Source organism: Rhincodon typus, chromosome 9 (genome assembly GCF_021869965.1).
Source record: "Rhincodon typus isolate 14 chromosome 9, sRhiTyp1.1, whole genome shotgun sequence".
Taxonomy (NCBI): domain Eukaryota; kingdom Metazoa; phylum Chordata; class Chondrichthyes; order Orectolobiformes; family Rhincodontidae; genus Rhincodon; species Rhincodon typus.
Genome location: NC_063340.1, coordinates 32,651,180 through 32,666,674, shown reverse-complemented (window position 1 = coordinate 32,666,674; position 15,495 = coordinate 32,651,180). Strand labels below are relative to the sequence as shown.

At 41.8% G+C, this 15,495-nt stretch overlaps 1 protein-coding gene across 6 annotated transcripts in view; it reads left to right on the top strand.

Moving 5' to 3' along the window:
- Window positions 1-15,495, top strand: part of LOC109927188 (synaptojanin-2-like) — a 182,334-nt gene that overhangs the window by 1,049 nt on the left and 165,790 nt on the right. The window lies entirely within an intron of this gene.

The following is a 15,495-nucleotide window of genomic DNA, read 5'->3' as shown; positions in this document are numbered from 1 at the left end:
TTACCTGTGTCCGCAGCTTTACCTGTGTCCGCAGCTTTACCTGTGTCTGCACTTACACGTGTTTCTGCAACTTTACCTGTATCCATAACTGTACTTGCAGCTTTAACAGCAACTGTATCCTCAGATTTAGCTGGACCCCCAATTGTGTTTTTAGCTTTTTCCATTTCAACTACTGTGCCTGCACCTTTTAGCCATATTTGCATCTTTACAATTAGAAGCATAGAAAATAGGAGTATTAGTAAGCCATTTAGCCCTTTGAGCCTGCTCTGCCATTCAACATGATCATGGCTGATTATCCAACTACTTTTGCCCAAGACCCTTTGTTCCTTAAGTGCTGTATCTAACTCCTCCTTGAAAACATTCAATATTTTGGCTTCAATTGCTTTCTTGGGCAGAGAGTTCCATAGTTCATCACACTCTGGATGAAGATATTTCACTTTATCTCAATTCTAAATTACTTACCCCATATCATAAGAACTAAGAGTAGGCAATTCAGCCCCTCAAGTCTGCTCTGCCATTTGATACCATAATGACTGATGTTATCTCAACTCCATTTTCTTGTCCTTGGACTGTGACCCCTGGTCATTGAGAACTTACTTCCTATGTTTACCCTGCCCAGTCCTGTTGGAATTTAAGTTTCTGTGAAATCCCACCCCCCACTCCCAATATTCTTCTAAACTCCAGTGAATATAGTCCTAAACAGACCAGTCTCTTTTCATACATCAGTCCTGCCATCTCAGGAATTGGGCTGCTAAGTCTTAGCACACCCTCCATAGCCAGACCATTCTTCTTCAGATAAGCAGACCAAAACTGCATACACTACTCTAGGTGTGGTCTACCAGTGCTCTGTATGGGTGCAGCAAGACATCCCAGCTCCTATATTCAAACCTTCTTGTTATGAAGGCCAACAAACCACATGCCACCTTCGCCACCTGCTGCACCTGCATGTTAACTTTCAGCGACTGGTGTACAAAGACACCCAGGTCTCACTGCAACTCCCCTTTTCCCAATCTATTGCCATTCTGATAATAATCTGCCATCCTGTTTTTGTTGAAGTGGATAACCACACATTTATTTACCAATTCATTCAATTTGTTCAAATCACACTGAAGCATCTCTGCACCCTCAATTTCTTTGCAACTGTACCAGGCTTCTGCACTGTGAGGAGTAGATTTGGAGGATTTTTTTGTAGGAGTGGGAGTAACAATGCTTTTGGCAACCTTTTTAAGAGAGCCTACTCTCTTCCCTAACCATTGAAAACAAAGTTGGGCAAGCTCCATTCATGGAATGCCCTCCTGCCAGCTCAAATTTCCAGTGTTTGCAGTGTTAGGGCATTCCAATAAATAAACAGCAGGAAGAAAACATGCCTGTAATCTACCAAGAGGTGACTATTGAATGGTGGAAAAAAGACATTCTAAGTATTCTCAAAACGTGTGTGGTATTGCGAGAAAATATTTTTCATTGAGACCATGAAAGAAGTTAGTCAACTGGGCAAATAATAGGATCCCATCCACCTACCTTGCCACAGATTTCAATGATTTTAGTTGAAAATTAGATGAAATATATTTCTGTAGTTGTTCTGTTGGTGGTGCCACAATGAGATACCATTATTCTAAATTCAGTAGATTTATAGCAAATTTAACAGCTCTAAACTGGAAACCCATCAGCTGCTATGGGCAATCAGCAACAAAATTGTATTTCACTGCAAACTATAACTTCATGGCCTGGCACATCCCTTACTCTACCATCTAACTAGAGTACGATGCTAACCTTGTTTCAATGAGGAATGCAGAATAGGATGCCAGGTGCATTTTTAAGTATACCTAAAAATGAGGTGCCAATCTGGTAAAACTACTACACAGGACTACACGCTTGCTAAGCAGTACAAGTGGTATGCTATAGGCAGAGTAAGCAATCCCACAACCAGTGGATCCGATCTAAGATCTGAAGTCCTGATAACATCATCTCTCAAATGTTGGTGGACTATTAAACAATTAACAGGAGGAAAACATTCCCTAAATATCACTATCATCAATGATTGGGGAACCAATGTGAAGACAAGGCTGAAGCATTTCCAAAATTTACAGCCAGAAGTGCTGAATGGATGATTCCCCTTCGGCTTTCCTGAGGTCTCCAAATCACAGATTTGTAATTGCCCTTGTGTGACATCAAATAAATGCAGAATGCATTGGATGCAGCAAAGACCGTGGGGCTTGACAATATATTGAAGGCTTGAAATCCCAAAGTACCTCTGACTACCTCTAATGCACGCACACAGCTGTTGCCAAACTGTTCTAGAGTAGAAATAGCACTGGCGTTTCTCTGAAGTTGTAGAAAATTGCCCAGGCATATCCTGCCTGTAAAGCGCAGGACAAATTCAATCTGAACAATTAGTGCCTCATCAACCTACTTTCAGTCGGCATCAGGTAATTGATGGTGTTGATGACTGACAGTATTATCAAGTGACCTTTACAGAGTAGTAACCTGTTGATTGGAGCTCAGTTTGAGCTCTGCCAGGGCTGTGCAGCTCCAGGTCATTTTACAGCCCGTGTTCAAGCATGGGCAAGAGAGCTGAACATGAATGAAATGTACTGACACCAGGGATTGCAGTGGCTCACCAATTTCTTGAGGTAAGGAGGAATGGTAATAATGCAGGCTGGTGGCATTCAAGAACCATTGATGAATAAGTAAGCTTTCTAATTCCAGCCTCTTGACCATCTCTGATTTTATTCACTCCATTGAATCATGGCTTGCTTTCAACTGCCTAGGTCCCAACGTCCAAATTCTCTCTCAACTCTTATCTGCCTTTCCTCCCATGATTCTGTTTAAAATGTGCTTCTTTTGGTCATCTGTTTTAATATCTCCCTCGTTCAAAATTTTGTTTTATGTTCCTGTGAAGTGCTTTGTGTTGTTATTATATAAAAGCAATTATATAAATGCAAATTGTTTTAGATGTTTAGGTAAAATGCATTCAGGAGTGGGAGGATGCAATTGACATACTCGATGCAACACTGACAGCATTACAGAGACTAAAGAGGTCCTGTTCTGGGTGTAAAAACCAAAAGAATTGCGGATGCTGTAAGGGACGCAGAGGGATAAAGCTGAGGCCTTTGCTGAGTACAGAGCGTTCAGCATCGGAGAACGGAAGGTTAGGGGGGATGGTGAATACCCGACAGGAGGTTGGGGGAGGGGATCGATTCATAGGGAAGGGGAGGAGAGGTAGGTTCCAGAGGGCCATGGGTATTTTTGAGTTGGTGCATCTTGTGGGCCTTGATGCCTGAAAGGAAAAGAAAAAGTTTCTTGTTAGCACGACAAATGAGCCGGAGGATGAAGTGGAACTGCGGAGTGGTGCAGCCCTGAGCCAGTGTGTTGCGATGCTGTTGCGGTTCTGAGGAAGGGTCACCGGACGCGAAACGTTAACTCTGTTTTCTCCTCCACAGATGCTGCCAGACCTGCTGAGCTCTTCCAGCAACTTTGTTTTTGTTCCTGTTCTGGGTGTATCGGGATTTGGGAGGTTAATTGAAAACAGGTAATCACTGGAGTAAAGAGACAACAAGGTGCAGGGCTGGATGAACACAGCAGGCCAAGCAGCATCATAGGAGCAGAGAGGCTGACGTTTCGGGCCTAGACCCTTCATCAGAAAGGGAGTAATACTGGACTTGTGTCTGTGTTGTACACAAACTAATTTAAAAAGTCAGCGTTAGTTAAAGTATGCTGTGGGTAGAAGGTGTTCCATTTTTGTGGGATTTTGGCAACTGGTACAGGAGTCATAGAATCTCTGTAATGTTGAGTTTGCACCGACCCTCCAAAGCTGTACAATTTGAATGAGCTACTCCTCAAGGCTGGGACCAAAGTCCAAGTGGGAAGGATAACTAGGACTATAAGCAAGAACTTAATCTAATAATATTGGGGAGGAGCTGCTAGAAATGACAGAAACCTAATAATAAAAGCACCAAGTAAAGGGAGTAAAGGAAGGAATAAGGATAGCTCGAATGACCAGAGACTGGATATGGTCATAGGATAATAAAGTAAAATAACTACTAAAATTGAGAGAGAAATTAAAATCGTACACCATGCTCAGCATATACAACACAATATGAATAATTTTTGAATGATGTGGATATACTAGGAATAACTTAGATGTGGCAACATGGGGAATAGATTGGCACTTAATTATTGCAGAATATAATATGCCTACAAAGTAAGGAAAGGAGGTGAAGAAATTGCACCGGTTAAAGATAGTGGCAGTAAGAAGAAAGAATGGTAGAGATTTTGGCTGTTGATCAAAGAAAATGTCCCTTTGTAGTGGTGTTCTCAATGTGAACTTTAAGTTCAAAACTGAATCAGTGAAGTCCAGATCAAGAACCATCTAAGTTGGTGTTTTGGGTTTACACCCTTCATCAGGACTGGGGAGGGGGAAGGGAGCTGGGAAATAAATAGAGAGTGAGGAGGAATGTGGCTGGGGGAAGGTAGGTGGGATGGTGATAAGTGGGTATTGGTAAGTGGGAAGTGGGGGGTGGAGAGGTGGGAAAGATGATGGACAGGTAGTGTCAGATCAAGGAGGTGGGGATGAGAGGGAGGGTTGGACGTAGGATGAGGCTAGGGGTGGAGAGATTTTGAAACTGGTGAATTCTGCGTTTACAAAAACACATTTGCTGGAAAAGCTCAGCAGGTCTGGCAGCATCTGTGGAGGAGAAAACAGAGTTAACGTTTCGGGTCTGGTGACCCTTCCTCAGAACAACTTTCCAGCAGCTTTGTTTTTGTTCCTGATTTACAGCATCCGCAGTTCTTTTGAATTCTACGTTTACATCATCTGGCTGTAAGCTCCCAAGGCAGAATATGAGATGGTGTTCCTCCAGTTTGCGTGTGGCATCATTGTGACACTGGAGGAGGTCCAGGATGGACACTTCGCCAAGGGAGTGGGAGGGTGAGTTAAAATGGTTGGCAACTGGAAGGTGTTGTTGATTATAGTGTACAAAGTGCAGATGCTCTGCAAATCGGTTATCGAGTCTGCAATTGGCCTCACCAATGTAGAGGAGGCCACATCAGGAACAACATGTACAGTAGACCAGGTTGGAGGATGTACAGGTGAATCCCTGTCGGATTTGGAAAGTTTGTCTGGGGCCTTGGACGGATATGAGAGGGGAGGTGTAGGGGCACACGTAGCACCTCCTGCGATTGCAGGGAAAGATGCCAGGTGTGGTGGGGTTGGTGGGGAGTGTGAAGCAGATGAGGGAGTCGCAGAGTGAGTGGTCCCTATGAAACGCAGATAGGGAAATATCTCTGGTGGTGGGGTTGGATTGCAGGTGGCAGAAGTGGTGGAGGATGATGCATTGGATGTGGAGGTCATTGGATGTGGAAGTTGGTGGGGTGGTATGTGAGGACCAGGGGGATTCTGTACTTATTTTTGTTGGTGGGAGGGAGTTTGAGGGCAGAAGGGTGGGAAACGCAAGAGATGTGGTTGAGGGCATTACGGACCAAAGGAAGGGGAAGTTGCTATCCTTGAAGTAGGAGGCTATCTGGGATGTCTGGGAGTGGAACACTCCATCTTGGGTGCAGTTGTGGTGGAGGCAGAGGAATCGGGAGTAAGGGATTGCAATCTTGCAGGAGGGTGAGTGAGAGGAGGTGTAGTCAAGGTAGCCAAGGGAGTTGGTGGGTTTGAAATAATGTCCATGCTGATATGGTTACTGGAGATGGAGAGGTCCTAGAAGGGGAGGGAGGTATCGGAGATGGTCCAGGTGAAAGGTGTTAGTAAAGTTGATGAACTGTTCAAGTTCCTCATGGGAGCACGAGGCAGTGCCAATACAGTCATCAATGTAACAGAGTAAGAGGTGAGGGATGGTGCTAGTGCAAGAGGGATTGTTCCACATATCCTACGAAGAGGCAGGCATAGCTCCCCCTTGTCCTCACATAACATCCCACCAACCTCCGCATTCAGCGTGCCATCCTCCACCACTTCCTCCACTTGCAATCTGACCCCACCACCAAAGAGAGATTTCCCTCCCCGTCCCTTTCTGCCTTTCGTAGGGACTGCTCACTCCGCGACTCCCTCGCCTGCTCCACACTCCCCACCACACCCAGCACCTTTCCCAGCAACTGCAGGAGGCGCTACACCTGCCCCTACACCTCCCCTCTCACATCCATCCAAGGCCCTGGAAAACTTTCAATATCCGACAGGGGTTCACTGTACATCCTCCAACCTGGTCTACTTTACGTGTCGCTCCTGATGTGGCCTCCTCTACGTTGGTGAGACCAAGCACAGACTCGGTGACCGATTCGTGGAGCATCTGCGCTTTGTATGCTATAATCAGCAACACCTTCCAGTTGCCAACCATTTTAACTCTCCCTCCCACTCCCTTGGTGACGTGTCCATCCTGAATCTCCTCCAGTGTCTCAATGACTCCACACGCAAACTGGAGGAACAACACCCCCTACTCCACCATAGAAGCTTTCAGCCTGATGGCTTCAATATAGAATTCAACAAATTCAAAATCTCCCTGCTCTTGGCCTCATTCCATGTCCAACCCTCCCTCTCATTCCTGCCTTCTTTACCTGATCCACCTGTCCATCATCTTTCCTACCTTTTCCACCCCACCCTTTCCACCGACGAATCCCCACTACCCCCTACCTGCATCCACTTATCATCATGCGCACCTACCTTCCCCCAGTCCCATCCCTCCTCCCTCTTTATTTCCCAGCTCCCTTCCCCCTCCCCTGTCCTGATAAAGGCTCCTCTGGAGCTGCCTGATCTGCTGTGTTCCTCCGTCTCTATACTGTATTGACTCTGACTCCAGCATCTGCAGTTCTTGCTTTCTCCGAGAACCATCAAAGTTGATCAGCATTGAAATCATTTCTCTTCATGACAATGCTTACTGTATTTCAGGATTTAGAGATCATCAAGCCACTTTCAGTGATGTAGTTATCCAAGAGTTGGAAAATGTTATTCTCTCAATTTTCCTGGATGACTATTAAGCAAAGTCATTTGGATGTCCCTGAACTCATTTTCAAGTTTGAGTTGGGGACATTTTCTCAAGGACACTAGTTGCTGGGTAATTGCCCATTGGAAGTTTGAATTTCTAGGACAATTCTTGGGGAGTCGACTGCATTGGAACTTTTCACGTGGCCTCAACATGCAAACCCTACCTACATGGCTGCAACAATCTGACCCAAAGTAATGATTAGTAAAATCGATACAGTATTCGTATTGGTTGATTGCCCATAGAAAAGCTCTATGAAAAGTGCAACAGCATGGAATAATAATTGCAGAAGGTTTCAACTGCCCCCAGATAAAATGGTAAAAAGAAATAGATTGGGGAAAAAAGGAGTGGAGTTTTTGCACTTGGATACAGCACCATTTTTTTTCACTTAGCATATGAGAAGTCTAGCAAGAAAAGAATCACTGCAATAGGTCATGAAGCAGAATAAACAGAAGTAAGAGAAGGAGACCAACCTAATGACAGTGATCACAACATTGTAAGGTTCAATTGTGAGATAACTGGCATCAAGAGTAATTGGAGCAAAGACTATGGTAATCAATTAGAAAAGAACAAATTTGAGGACATGAGACTTGTACTGAAGATTCTGTTGAAAATGAGTTAACAATGCAAATTCTTTGAAAAAGTAATTAAGAGAAACCATTTTCATCAAAAGCCATAAGCAAGGAGCTAATTAAAGAGCACTGTAAATTTTTTTTTAAAAGATCATTCAGGATATGAGAGCTTCGCTAGCTGGGTCGGCGTTTATTGCATGATTGCCCTGGAAAAGGTTGTGGTGAGCTTCTTGTGCTGCAGTTGTCCTTAGTGTGGATACTCCCACAACGAAATGGATAAGGAATTGAAATGAAAAACTATCTAAACAAAAAGAAATGGAAAGTGCTTAACAATTAAAGAGGAATATCAGGAAATTGAGAGAAAATTTTATAAAGTATCAAGGTTATGTATTGAAATTATCAAGAATTGGAAGATATGTGATATTTCATAAACACGTGAATAACAAAATGAAAGTTAGAGGTTATGTCAATAATGGGTGCGAAAAGTAAATTCGTAATGAAACAACAATGGTGGAAGTATTACATAATTGCTTTCTTTCAGTTTTTATTTAAAAGAAGATAAAATAGACACTTTAATAGAGAGTGAACATCAAAATAACAATGACACATTTGGATAAAAAGAAAATAATTGACATAGGAACTAAGCTTAAGTGGATGAAATATCAGGTCTAAATCATATGAACTCGCTCATAGTCGGGGCACCACAAGAAGGAATGTTGTCAGAGAACTGTTAAACAGCCATTGTTTCTCTTGTATACAAAATTTAAAGAGAAATCAAAATGTGAGAGTTATTGATCGGTCATAATCTTAGTGATAGGAAAATCCAAAAATCTTAAGAATGATGAGAGCACCTCAAGACAAATTATAGTGAAGACAGCAAAGATTTTGAAAGGTTAAATTGTATTCTTAGCAGAGGTAACAACGTGAGAAAAGGGTAATGCAGAAAATGCACTTGCATTTTCAAAAGGCCTTTAATATAATATTATATGGTAATCTGATTAAAGGTTAAGGCATGAGGACTTAGGAGTTAGTCAGCATCAGAATGGAAAGCAAATTTCCAAAGAAAAAAAAGCAGAAAGCAAGGCTGAAATGTATGCAAAGATCAGTGCTGGGGCCTCTGTTTATGTGAATTGATTGAACAGGGTAGATGTTTCTCTACTGTGTTTCTTTGCTGGCTGCAAACTCCAAATGAGGTAGCAATTTCAAAAGCTGACCTGAAATCCGGGTCTCTTTGTTAGTAACTTCCATTGAATGGTTTCTTGTTGGAGGTCACAAACCAGCCATTCTTGCAAGACATCCTGGAGGAATGTTCTGACTTATCAATGTTCCACTAACCTCTTTAAGGCAGCTACGAGTTGGGTGATGGATTGTTATTCTTGGTTGCGTCCATTTATAAAAATGGAAATGTTATGCAATTATCTGTGGCTTTAGTGCAAAATGACTTCCCATCACTTCACAGTTCTTTATGGGTCTTCTCCATTGGCTTTCTCTGGTTACATCAGACTCGTTCGAATCACTCAGGTTTTGCTCCAACCAGTGCTCAAGAAAACTGGTTTGCCTTCAAGTTTGCATTAAAACGTTCATTGTACAGAATCCAACTTCGTCCCTTCATTAAAGGTCCCATCGCTTTAAATTGACCCACCATTTTGTTTTCCTTCCACTTCAAGTCGAGGTAGCCTCTCGCAGCCCACGTCCCCTTGGTGAATACTCTCTAACAATTTCAGTAAACTCTCAGGTGGGTACTCCCCTTTCTCAGCAGTTGGCTGCAGGGTATGTGCCCCCCACAGCCCCCACAATAGCTAGTTTTGGTTTGCTCCCTGGCATCGACTGCAGCCCAAGTCCTCTTGTGACCGCTTCCCTTGATATTTTGGTCTGTCTCTCAGCAAGTCCACCATGCTAACTCCACAATCCTGTGCCACTTTCGAATTCTATGCAGTGTTTGATCTTCTCTCTTGCTTCCAAAAGCAATGGTAGCACACAGTTAGTGTGTTGTGATTCAGCCTCCTTGCCAGTTATTATGTTTGAGTTTAACTATAAAAAGACCAAGATAGGTCTGTAGAAATTTGAACCAGGACCTGTTTTTACATGTCTTTATAGCTACGCAGTCAGACTTAGGCTGACCCAAGCTTCCCCCACCTCTGGGTCACCTGACCCACTCTCTTAAGGGGGCAGCACTACATAATAACTGTTACAGAATAACAGTTACTGTACACCTGATGAAGAATGGAAAACCTAGAAGCTTAAATGAATAGAATTGAGACTCAGGTCTGGGAATACTTCTATATTGCTAGAAATAATGGGGATAACTAGATATGAAGTCCTGCCCCATTTTTCCAACATCCAAGTTTTACTGGTGAGGGAGGAGGTAGGACATGGCTGATACAGAGGAAATTTGAACTTAACAGGGCCATTTAAACTTGGCACTGAGGTCAAATAGATCCCATTTTTTGTCTTTAATCTGTAATGTTGGAGTTGTGAATTGATGGAATAGACATAAGTACACTTGGAGAGCAGCTAAGTAGCCTTATGACTGATAAGTATTTCTGCCTAATGTCATGATCTGAAGTTTTTAAAAGCCCCTGCTCCCTAGATTTTAAATAATGGAAAGTAACTTTCACTGAGAGTTTTTAAAATGCTGTACTGTTTTGATTGGCAGGCTATCTGCACATTAGCGAAAAGCCTGACCCAAAAGAGTTTTTTGTTGAATTTTGCCCAAGGATTATTAACAGACCATTATGAATGCATGACTGAGTTTCAAAAGCTAAACTTCATCTGCAGGGGTTTCTGAATTCAGTGATTGATATATAAAGAGGTAATTCAACAATTAGCTATCTCCTTTATGGAAGCTGATTAAAAGTTTACTTTTATAAGAGATTAAAAGCCCAGAATGACTGCTGTGAATGAAAGTATTTGAGTGAGTAATGTGCTAGATGTTCAAAGTTTTTTGTTTCATTTCTGTGGCTCCTGAAGTCTGTCCATGGTGGATACTGAGCAAATTGATATGAAGGCTGTATGGGCAAAGATGGTGGATATTAAGTTGACATAGGACCAACATGGGGCTATGGTGGGGGGCATAGATTAGCAATTTTGATGAACATTGACTATATTACCCTACATTGATGCTGCTTGACCTGTTGGATACTTTTCCTGCATTTCAGATTTCAGATTTCCAGCATCTACAGTGTTTTGTTTTCATGTGGGTTGATGAGGTCATCATGAAGAGTAGGTGAAGGGTGGGTGATGATAAAATGTGAAGAAAGTGGCTGAGAGAACATAAACTTTGAGGAGAAAGAAGTTTTGAGAACCAAGGTGGATATTTTAACCAGCTCACCTTGCACTTGACAGCCCCGTGGCTACCTTCAATCTGCATCTGGAGGCAGTGAACTTGGTTCCAACCTGTACCTGTTCTGTGAAATTTGGGTCTGACAAGATATTTTCTTTTGAGGTAAATTCAGCGAGTTGAGAAATTTCAAAGCTTGTGCTATCTACCTTGGAGTCAAAACTCCAGCCCATCTTTTCTAAAGGTCCATCAATCCTGAGGTTAAACGGATGGACCTGTAATTACTGGGTTTATCCTTGTACCTTTTTTATTGGTAAGTGTAAAACCTCCCATTTCCATGTCCTCTGTATATAAGGAGGATTTAAAAATTGATGCATATGCAATTTGCTCCCTTTTTTCTCCTCTGTATTCTCAGATGCATGACCTCTCATTCTGGTGGTGTTGTTAGTCCATCCAGTATCTCAACTACTTCCTTGTTCATTTTGATTGCACCAGTCTTCCTTGGTAAAGACCAAACCAAAAACCTCATTATTTCCGGATTATCCCTTCCTGTCCTCTTATTACTGTATTACTATTTAAATATTCTTATTGAAGGCTTCTGAATTATCTTGTATATTAGCTACTTGGCACTGATTTTTTTTTTTGTTTTGCTTACCATCAAACTGGTAATCACTTGAATTCCAATGTGAAATTTTTCATACGTGTCCTTTCTCTGCTTGTTCTTTATCTCTTTATTCAGAGAAGCCAATAATATTGCATCAACATGCCAAGATCCTTGGCTTATGCAGTTTTAGTGAGCATTGATTCTCAATAATGTAGTATCAGTAAGATTCATGATTAACAGCTGATCATCAGCATAGTGCATTTCAGGAACCTGTTCCTATTGAGCCTGCCTACCATTTAAAAGGATCATGACTGATCAAACACTTCAATGCCTTTACCAAACCCATCCCTATAAACCTTGTATGTTATTGGCAGTCAGAAAGCTATCGATCTCTAACTTAGACATATTCAAAAACTGAGCTTCCACAGCATTTTTTTGGCAGATAATTCCAAAGGTTATTTCACAGTAATCAGTGATTGGTCAACGAACAGGAAATGTGAACTTTTTTTAAAGGATAAAAGTATCACTGCAAGCTCCTTGAAAGGCTGATGTTGACTTTATATTTATCACCAAGGATGGAACCAGATCTCAATCTGGGAAAATTCCAGAATCAGTAATGACTCATAGGCAGTTGCAGTGGTAGTAAGTTTAGTGATATTAGACTCAACAAATTTGGGAGGGAGTTTAGTCGTTTCTGTCTTTGAGCACTATCCACCAACTCGCATACGGTTCGATATAAGAACTGGGTTCAGCTGTGATTTTCAGTGTTGGACATCTGCTTGGGGTAAGGATCGGAAGAGGAAGGGAAGAAGAAGACCACGCACATACTTTCCCTTGAAAACTAAAATAATCCTATGAATGCAAATGTTTATTTCAATGACCAGTACTATTTCCAGTTCTGCACTGATCCTAAAGGTGTCATTTAACTTTTTTAATAATTCGGTTGTTAATGATAAAGATGCCATCCTGCTGTCAGATTGTTTGTGGTCTCATGGATGGAGATGCAGTTGCTGTCAGACCTATAGGCCTATAATATGCGCATATCATGCCTACTGGCTTACCTGAATGGTCACAATAGCAAGGATAGCAGCAGCAGTTTGCTATTATGTAGAACCCCTCTTTGAAGTATATGTTTAGAGCACTTCACAAGATGAAATAAGTACCAGTTAAGTCATGAAGGAGCCTGAATTCTGGGTAGGAACCTGGCAAAAAGAATTCAAGACCTGGTTGATATAGATTTTTAACATGTATTTCAGTACACTCTGGAATTCCCTCCACCTTAGTATATCTTATGGAGATAAAAAAAACTGGGAGTTATTGACTAGCCAGTGAATTTGATGATTGGAAAGATCCTAGGATTTTAATAAGAATGATTGATTTGGAGCAATTCAAGTCCAAAAGTGTAATGAAGACAACATAAGTTTTGAAAGGCTGGCTCACACTTACCAAAACTGATAGTATTCTTTGCAGGGGTAACAAAATGTTTTTTCTTTTTGAAAAAACACCTGTCTTGAAAAACTCTACTTGCAAACCATATGCTTTTTAATTGATTTTTTTCCTGTTGGTTTTTCTTAAAGTCCCTTCCTGAATGCATTTTATATGAAATCTTCACTTCCTTTGGCATTGAGGGGTGCAGACTTTAGGACAAAGTGTTGGGTAAACCTCTTCCCATTTACTTACAAATATTGATGCAATGACATCAATCAAATTGAAACTCTTGTGCGTGCTAGGATTGTGATGAAAATGGTGCTTGCCTGTCACTTATTGAGCCAAATAGCATAGAAACAGGCCCTTCAGTCCTCCATGTTTATACTGACCTACAAACACCACACTACATGAATCCCATTCACCTGCACTTGGTCCATAGCCTGCTATGCCCTTGTGTTTTACGTGCTTATGTAGCTGCTTCTTAGGTATTGCAAGTATACCTGGCTCCACCATCCTTTTTCAGGCAGGACATTCCATGTTTCTACACCACCTCAGTAGGGAAAAAAGTTTTCTCCGATCCTGTCTAAATCACCTACTCCTCAACGTAAACTTATGCTCTCTGGTCCTAGTCATTGTCTGAAATGGGGGAAGGAATTTGCATGATCTACTGTGTGCCTGTCCATAATTTAGTATACCTCAATCAGGTGTTCCCTCAGCTTCGTCTGCTGCAAGGGAAACAAACCTAGCCTAGCCAGTCTGTACTCGTAAATGAGGCTTTTCATCCTAGGCAACATATTGGTGAATCATGTTTGCATGATCACGTCCTTCTGCTGGTGGCGACCAACACTGCATGCAGTATTCCATCTGTGGCTTAATCAATGCTTTATAAAGTTGTCTTCATTGTTCCTGTATTCTATGCCCCTATTATCCTCCTTCAGTTTTGCAAATGCTTTTGTTCAGATAATATTTTGAATGACTTTTCTGAACGTATTTTAGGTGGCTTTTTTTTCATTTGGACATTTGGTAAGAAGAATAAAAGCATGGACTATTTTCAAAATGGTGAGAAAATTCAGAAATCGGAAGTGCAAAGAGACTTGGGAGTTCTAGTCCAGGATTCTCAAGGTAAATTTGCAGGTTGAGTCAGTAGTCAGGAAGGCAAATGCAATGTTGGCATTTATTTTGAGGGGACTCGAATATAAAAGCAGGGATGTGCTACTGAGGCTTTATAAGGATCTTGTCAGGCCACATTTGAAGGATCGTGTGCAGTTTTGGGCCCCCCATATCTGGCCCTGGAGCGGGTTCAGAGGAGGTTCACGAGAATGGTCCCAGGAATGGAAAGCTTAACACATGAGGAACGTTTGAGGACTCTGGCACTATACTCATTGGAGTTTAGAAGGATGTGGTGGGAGTGGGGGGGAATCTAATTGAAACTTACAGAATACTGAATGGCCTGGACAGAGTGGATGTTTGGAAGATGCTTCCATTGGTAGGAGAGACTAGGACCTGAGCACACAGCCTTAGAGTAAAGGGAAGACTTTTTAGAATGGAGATAAGGAGAAACTTCTTCAGCCAGAGAGTGGTGAATCTATGGAATTCACTGCCACAGAAGGCTGTGGAGGCCAGGTCATTGAGTACGTTTAAGACTGAGATACATAGGCCCTTGATTATCAAGGGTTACGGGGGGAAAGTGGGAGAATGTGGTTGAGGAACTTATCAGCCATGATATGAATGGTGGAGCAGCCTCGATGGGCCGAATGGCCTAATTTCTGCTCCTATGTCTTATGGTCTTCTCTGACTTCCCAAAATAAAGTGTTGCACAACAAAGAGAACTGCATAAGTTTTAAGTATTTCAATTCCTTAACTAAAGAAATTAAAGGTTCTAGAATTTATAAATGCCCAGAGGTCAGCAAAAGAAGGCTGTAAAGACCTGGTGCAGAAGATCAAACATTCAGAAGCCCATCAAATTAAGATATTGATGACAGTGAATGTTTGTGAAATTATAGTCAGCAGAAATTAGTGGTGGGCAACCGTTTTTCCTTCCAGTCTAAAAAACAACTTCAAAATTTGCAGATGACATAAAACGTGAATGTAGTAAATCATGAAGATCCTAATAGACTTTTGGAGGACATAGGACGGCATAATAGGCAGATAAATGGCAAAAGTGAACACAATTTAATACAAATGTGAATGGAACATCATGATGAGAAGAATGATCAGATAAAAACATTAAATACAGTTTGAAACACAGACCTGAGGGAGTGCACCCAAAATCTTTCAAGGTGTATGGATAAGTTAAAGCCATATTTTTAAAAAAAAAGTGCTATCAAAAACATATGAAGTGTAGAAGGAGGCCATTCAGCTCATGTCTGCACTGGCTCTCTGAATTAGCATTTTACTTAGTGCCAGTTTCCTGCCTTCACCAGGTAACCCTGTGTATTAGAGATAACAAGGTGTAAAGCTGGATGAACACAGCAGGCCAAGCAGCATCAAAGGAGCAGGAAAGCTGACGTTTCGGGTCTAGATGCTTTTTCAGAAATGGGGAAGGGGATTCTGAAATAAAGAGGGAGAGAGGGGGAGGCGGATAGAAAATGGATAAAGGAGAATATAGGTGGAGAGGAGACAGACAAGTCAAAG